This window comes from Hibiscus syriacus, unplaced genomic scaffold (assembly GCF_006381635.1).
Source record: "Hibiscus syriacus cultivar Baekdansim isolate YM2019G1 unplaced genomic scaffold, ASM638163v2 tig00110833_pilon, whole genome shotgun sequence".
Lineage (NCBI taxonomy): Eukaryota > Viridiplantae > Streptophyta > Magnoliopsida > Malvales > Malvaceae > Hibiscus > Hibiscus syriacus.
In genome coordinates, this window is record NW_024062884.1 from 1,117,357 (window position 1) to 1,124,939 (window position 7,583).

The following is a 7,583-nucleotide window of genomic DNA, read 5'->3' on the forward strand; positions in this document are numbered from 1 at the left end:
GGAAAAAAAATATAATTTAGGTACTTATTATTACTTCCTTTAATGAACCATTGACTACTAACACCTTTTAAGTTTTAGGATAAAATACACGTTTAGTAATCTAACTATTACCTTTATTATATTTGGATCATCTAACTATTTCTTTAAATTGATACTTAATGTTTAGTTTTGGTTCCATTTTTTGTCATTCAGTGTTTAAAAAAACTAATTATGATGTCGGCACGTTATCATAAGATAATGCCATGTCATCATTAAAAAATCATCACGTCAGTAGTTCCGTTAATTTTTTAAGAATAGTTTACCAAAATAAAACTAAAACAAAACATTAGTTATGATTTTGAAAAAAATAGTCAAGTGACCAAAATAGAATAGAAATAATAGCTAAGATACTGAATATGTAGTTTACCCTAAGTTTTTAAGGTACAAAATACCGAGCTAGACAGGAGACGTAAGGCGTTGGCCCAAAAGAGGCAATGAATAAAAGTTGGTTTACTACTTACCTAACTAGAATATTGCATTTATAAGATTTTTAAACATGATCTCTATGCAAGTCCGCGCCATACTTTATAAGGTTTATTTATGTATCGTCTTCTATTAAAATTTATATATGTTTTTTAATATAAAATTTAGAAGTAAATAAATTTTTTTCACATTTTAAAAAAAGTAAAAATGTATCAAAGGCTCTTTATTTTTTTTTCAAAAAAATAATATGACTCTCGTATTATTTTTTCAATGTACCCCTCCAACTCAGGAAAAATGTGACCCTTTAACTCCAAATTGATTTTTCAACGATATTGATGTGGTAGTACACGATAATTGATGACATGACAGATGATATGACAGATTAGTTAAATTGATTTTTTGGTTTTTTGGGGTCAAATTATTTTTTTAAGTTCAAAAGTTTATTTAATTTTAAAAAACTAAAATTTATTTTAAATATAAAATTATTCAAATATGTCAAAATTGAATATAAAAATATTAATATAAAAATTAATTACTAGAAAATTTGAATATAGATATATATTAAAATTACTAAAATTATTATCGATTTTTTAAAAAAAAATATATAATAGTTTTAAAATAATTACTTATAAATTATTAAATATTTAAAAAAATAAAAAATATATTATGCGTAACATATACATGTAACATATAGGTATATCATCAACACTTATATAAAGTATTATAATTAGATTAATCGAGAATTACAAAATTTAAATTAGTCGACTTATAATTTTTGGATTAGTCTAAAATTTTATGTTTTCTAATTATTATTTTTTTGTAAATCTTGACTGATTAAAAAGATAATTACATAATAAGTTTCAACATAAAAAAAAATTAGCTGACCCTTATTCCCATATGTAAGGGGGTAAGGGGAGGTAGGATAGTAGGCTACCCCCAACGCCAAGTTGAGAGCAGCTTCCGTGGGACCTCCGAATTATGAATTGCCCCCCGTGGGACTCGATCCCACGACCACAAGGTTAAGAGCCTTGCGCTCTACCAACTGCTGGACGGACAATTCAACATAAAAATAATTAGAAAACCTAATAAATTTCGACTAATCTAAAATTTATATACAACGAGCTGTTGACGATGGGTGGTGGAAACTAATTTGTTTATTGAAGAATGGTCCAAAGATATCTCATTTATTTTTTGTCGACGACTTGGTTCTATATGTCGAGGCATCTTTTTTCTCAACTTGACGTTATTCAAAGAATTGTTTATGATTTCTGTGAATGTTATGTAGACACCGTTTTTGTCCCGATTTTTTTTTAAATAATATTATTATTATCGTTATATTATTATTATTACTATTATTATTATTGATTTACAAATTTTACATTTTTTGCAGGCCATACCCGAAGCCCAGTTACAAGCCCAACTATCACCTACCCAGACAAAGGCCCAATCTCGGAGCCTATCTAGCATATAAGCCTAGCTAAACCCTAACTCTTGGGTTTTCATCGTTTCAGCCGCCTCATTTCTGGCCGTTGGATCTGGACCCATCCAACGGTCCAGATCACGCAGAGCCTAGGGTTTAAACCCTAAAATATCATCAGCTCAGCCGTTTGGCCTTCCATCGCTCCCTCCAGCCGAGTTTTCTCTCGCCATCGAGTGCTTCCCGATCCGATCAGAGCCCATCCATCATCCATAGTGACTGAATCCATCAATCAGCCGAAAATTAGAGCAAATCAGACAAAGAAAAATAATAAGAAGTCATTCCCTACGAACCGAGGCATCTATCAACAACAACATCCAACTATCATCAACCACAGGCGAAGGGGGGATAAAACGAAAGAAAATGAGAGATATCAAAGGAGGATTCGGGATTCGATGAGAGAAAAAAACGCAGAGTTTTAAAGAAAAAAACAACCCAAATAAAAAAAAGAAAAACTGAGAGAGATCTTACCTTTAGAGAGAGATCTGATCGTTGTTTCTTCACCGGAGTCAAGGAGCCACCACCAAAGGTAAAACCTTCACCTTTCTCAGATCTAGAGTTCGAATAGGAGGGGGTTTCAGTTTCAGTTTGGGTATTAAAGAGCTTGTTTTTGAAGAGAGGGGAGGGGATAAGCCAGAGGGTGTCTCAGGTAAGGTTTCTCATGCCATCGCCGCCGGCTACGGCGGCCGTGGCCTCGGGTTTTCTCTCCACAGCGGAGATAGAGGCGAAGAGGAGAGACTTTGAGAGCATTTTTTTGCTCTCTGTTTTAAGAGATGAGCAGACGAGAAATGAGGAGATGAGAGTTGAGGCCCGTGTTTAGGGGCTTAAGTTACAGACGCCAAACGACGTCGTTCTAACAGGGCTGGGGCTGTGTGTTTTATAAAAAAGGGTTAATCTCAACTTTAGTCCTTGCACCTTTGTAAACATATGCCAGTGTCCTGGGATTTAGGGGTTAATGTTATATTTGGTCCCTGTAGTTTGTAAACCTTCGATTTTCATTAATGAATGAAATTTTAATGGCTTTTCACTTTGAGCTCTTAACTTGTTTAACCTTGCAATTTTGTCCTTGCTTGTTTTATTTTTTTGTATTATTTCAGTTTGGTTATACTGTTTTAGTATATTTGTATTAAGTAATGCATATTTTTCATATTTCATTCCAGTCCCTATTTATTTATTATTATGGTATTTTGTTTAAATTATGTTGGTGGCCTGATATTTTATATCTTTTCATTTTGATCCCTATTTGATCACTAGTGTGTTGTGGGTAAATACTCTGTTTTAAGCTCTGATTTGTGATTTAGTTCATTTTAGTCACTGATTGTAGATGTGTATTTTCTTTGATGGTTTAATTTGGTCATGTCATTTGTAGGGTTTTTATTTTAGTCACTGCTAGGCTTTGGTTTAAGTATTGTTTGATCCTTTATCTTTCTGTTTATCTCATTTTGGTCACTAACAATATTTATGGGCTATCTTCATTTTTAACACCCGTATTATTTAATATTGCAATTTGAACTCTAGTTTATTTTATAATTACTTTTTAGCCCTGTTAGTTTCTATTTTTGCTAATTTAGTCCATTATGTTTATGTATTTCTATTTTAGTCATGTTAATGTATGTTATGTCATTTTTGTGGATATTTGACTTTGGTCCCAATGTTTATAATAGTTTCATTTTAGTCTCTGATTTTGTATGTTAGGTATTTGGTTGATGTTCGAATTTATCCATGACATTTGTGAATATTTTATTTTAGTCATTTATGTATGGATGTGTTTTTACTCATTAGTTAATTATTGTATTGCGTAAATAATGTTTAATTTAATTTAATGTAAATCTTTGTATTCCATTACATTTATTTTCATTATATTTTATCTATGTATGAAATATTCGATTATATTTGCAAGAACACGAATGCGTAGAATGGGCGTGGAAAGTACCACTTGGTCGAAGTAATACGATCCGATACGACATTTTAACGACATAGGAACTTGCAACAAGTCGAGTATATTTTACTAATTAATTTATTCGAATGATGCAATGTGTGGTATTTTAAGTGTCACTCACTTTATTTTATGTGAATGTAAATTTCAAATTTTCATTTTATATTCGATTCATGTTTTTTAAATAATGAGGAGGGAATATTCTTTAACTAATAAGAAATATTCGGGTTAGCTTTCCTGACGGATGATTTCTAATTTTGATATTTCTTTTCGAGTTAAAGAATTTTCTCTAATTATTTAATTCAAAGCAAATTAATCAATGTTCGATAAATAGATCATATTTTAACTTTATATTCGATTTATAATTTCCACCATTTACGACGATATGTAAGTGACAGAGTACCAATTTTGGGCGTTGTGGGGGTATTTACCTTTCCCCACACGTAACTGACTCCCGAATCCATTTAAATGAATCTTTGGTAACGCATACCGAATTTTGTCTTAAAAAATGATTTTTCTTAAAATTGTTTTAAAAGACGTTTTTAGGTATTCGACCTACCTAACCCAAAGGTCGATGGCGACTCCTATTTATTTAATCCAAATTAATTCGAAATCATCTTTTTCAAATAAAAACCATAACTATGTTTTAAAATAATTTTTAATTGTTTTACCTAAAAATGGTTATGACAGCTTGGCGACTCCGCTGGGGACTTTTTTTTTTAGAGAGTCAGGCTGTAGGTCGCTTACACACTGTCATCTTGGTGCAAATTATGATTTCGAGTCTTTAGTTAATTTATGATCTGTTTATTTAAGTTTTTAATTGCTTCATTTTTTATTGTGATACTAACATTTTTTCAGATCGGTTCTAGTTTTGTCGAGTTTTTTTTTCTCTTCTATTTTGAGTCAAAGGTAGGTACGCTCCTCCTCACACACCTCACGAGCATTTGCATAACAAGCTCTAGACACGAGCTTCGTCCAAATAGTCGGGTGAATGCTTTACTCTCGTAAAATTTATTCTTCATATGAGTTTTAGCAAATAACCCATTGGATACATACCTTATACCTTCGTATGGATTTATTCCTCGTATGGGTATAAGGCAGTGAATCCCCTCGAATTGAACTCGTTCCGTTTGAAACCTGTAATGGGTGAGGATCGAGGGTTTGGCAGTCTAAGGGGCACTGACATCAAGGATAATTCGGGTACCTTTTTTATATTAGAGCCGAAACCATGCATATAGTGAACCGTAGAACGGTCACCCTAGGTATAGTTATACCTAACCTATGTCCGTCAGTAGGTACCCAAACTAAGTGTACACAAAGGAGGAGCGTTTCTAAACCCTTATCTTTTGCTTTAAGTTCGTAGAATTTATTTTCTTTTCGAATAAAAGTATGCGAACTAGATATCATGCGGTTAGGACCAATTTCTTGAAAATAGATCATTGTGGGTAGAAAGCATGTCCAGGTAGGATTGCTATCTATTGAAAGCATGTTCGGGTAGATATCATGACGGGGTAGATGTTATATTCATCTTTGAATAACATTTTGATCCGTATCAATTATTTTACATGTACTAACTCGTTTTTCTCTTTTGTTTTTGCACATTAACTTATTTATTGTGTTTGTCATTTTTCATCCTTCTTTGCATTGCATTGCATCGTCATGATATAATGCGAAAATGTTGATCCGCAAGGGGATATCCATGAGAAAATCTTCACAAGAAGAAATAAAAGTTTTCAATCAAGCAGTCGCATACACAAACATGCACCGAGGGCTAAAAAGAAGTCCAGAGTACAGGAATGAGATTTGTTCGAAGATCGTGCATCATTTGAGATCGATATGATGATCCACTTATTCGAGAAGTAATCCAGCAGTGGAGCCTTATCTACAATCATGTCACCGCTAGTCATCAAAGATCGACGCACTGTCGAGGCATTAACAGAGTTAGTTTACAGAGCATTGAGGGGCATCAGTTCCAAATACGAAGATACGAGATGAAACAGTGAGCTCGAATATTGTGCAACATTCGAGACTAAAACGATGATCCATTAAGCCAAAGAGTAATCCAGCATTAGATTCTCATCTACAGTCATTTCATCACTAACCATCAAGGAGCGATGCACTAACTTCAGCACCGCAAGGGCATCAACCGAGATAAGTTACAAAACCCTTGAGAGGCATCGTTTTCAAGGATGAAGATCCAAGACAAAGTAGCGATCCACTTCAGACTCAATATCTAAGCGAAGGCATGTCTGCAAAGTGGACTATCTTGTAATGTGAAGACTTTTATCTCTGGTGAAAATTGTTCTATGATATTCATCGTTGGGATCAACATTTTTGCATTTGCATCATTGCACTCTGCATAACATTCATTTAAGTGTTTTACACGCATTAATCATATCTTGTGGGAAATTTTGAGGAAGCGCTTTTAACTGTGTAACTGCATTCATAAAGTATGAGAATGGATGCAAAATTTGAGCAACTGAAGAAAGTTGGAAGAGAGTTTACAAAAGATGCAAGCAGAGTGGGAGATTAAAATGGAGCATATGCAAAAAAAACCACCATGGATCGTATCTTGCAAAACCAAAAAGACTTAGTTGGCCAAATAGTAGCAAAAATGACTAAGCTCAACCAAGGAAAAGGCAAAGAGAAGATTTCATTGACCCGTGAAACAGTTGAATGTGTGAAGGCACATGCTAGTTCACATCCACTTATATCGCCCAACAAGATTCCTAGTCACCAAGCGACGAGAAGAACCAAGAACTAGATCCTGGAGAATTTGAAATAGTGGTGTAGAGAGACATTCCAGGGAATGAGAGGACAAAGCTCTCACAACAAGATGGATGCAACAGAACTAGTGCTAGTTCCTGACCTGGTGCTTCCGCCCAATTTCAAGATGCTCGACTTGAGAAGTACGATGGAACCAGTTGCCCTAATGTCCATCTCACGATGTTTATTCGAATGACTGGATACACAAAAAAAATGATCGGATGTTGATCCCTGCTTCCAAAACAGTCTGACTGGACCTGCTTCTAGGTGGTATAACTACTGAGTCGTTCTCAAGTCCGCTCTTGGAAAGATTTGGCTAGTACCTTTCTGAACCAATACAAGCACATGATTGATATGATCCCTGATCTAATAACGCTACAAATATGGAGATGAAGAATGGTGAACTTCCGACAATATGCTCAACGATGGAGGGATGTCGCATCTCAAGTACATCCCCAATGACTGAAAGAGAGTTCATCACTCTATTCATTGATACGTTGAAGTCTCCGTATATCGACTATATGATAGGAGCTACCACCAAGAGTTTCTCTAACATCGTCATATGTGGAGAAATGATCGAAAGAGCAATCAAGAATGGTCAGATAGGAGACACTAGCAGTACTTACAGTGAGAAAGGAGCTGACATCAGCATAGCAAGACCTTATCTAGCTAATCTGGGGACCCAACCTCATAAGGTATTTTGTCACATCAATCCAATTTCGATGACATATGAGGAATTGTTCCCAACGCTAGTTGAGAAGATCTTGTGACTCCCAGTCAAAACCAAGAGGCCTCATATCCTAAAGACCATATAAACGCCATATGCAGCTATCACATTGGGAGCTCAGGGCACACCACTAAGAACTGTGGGGCATTGAAATGCAAGGTTCAAGATCTGATCGATTCAGGGGCATTATCTTTCAATATATAGTGTGTCATTAT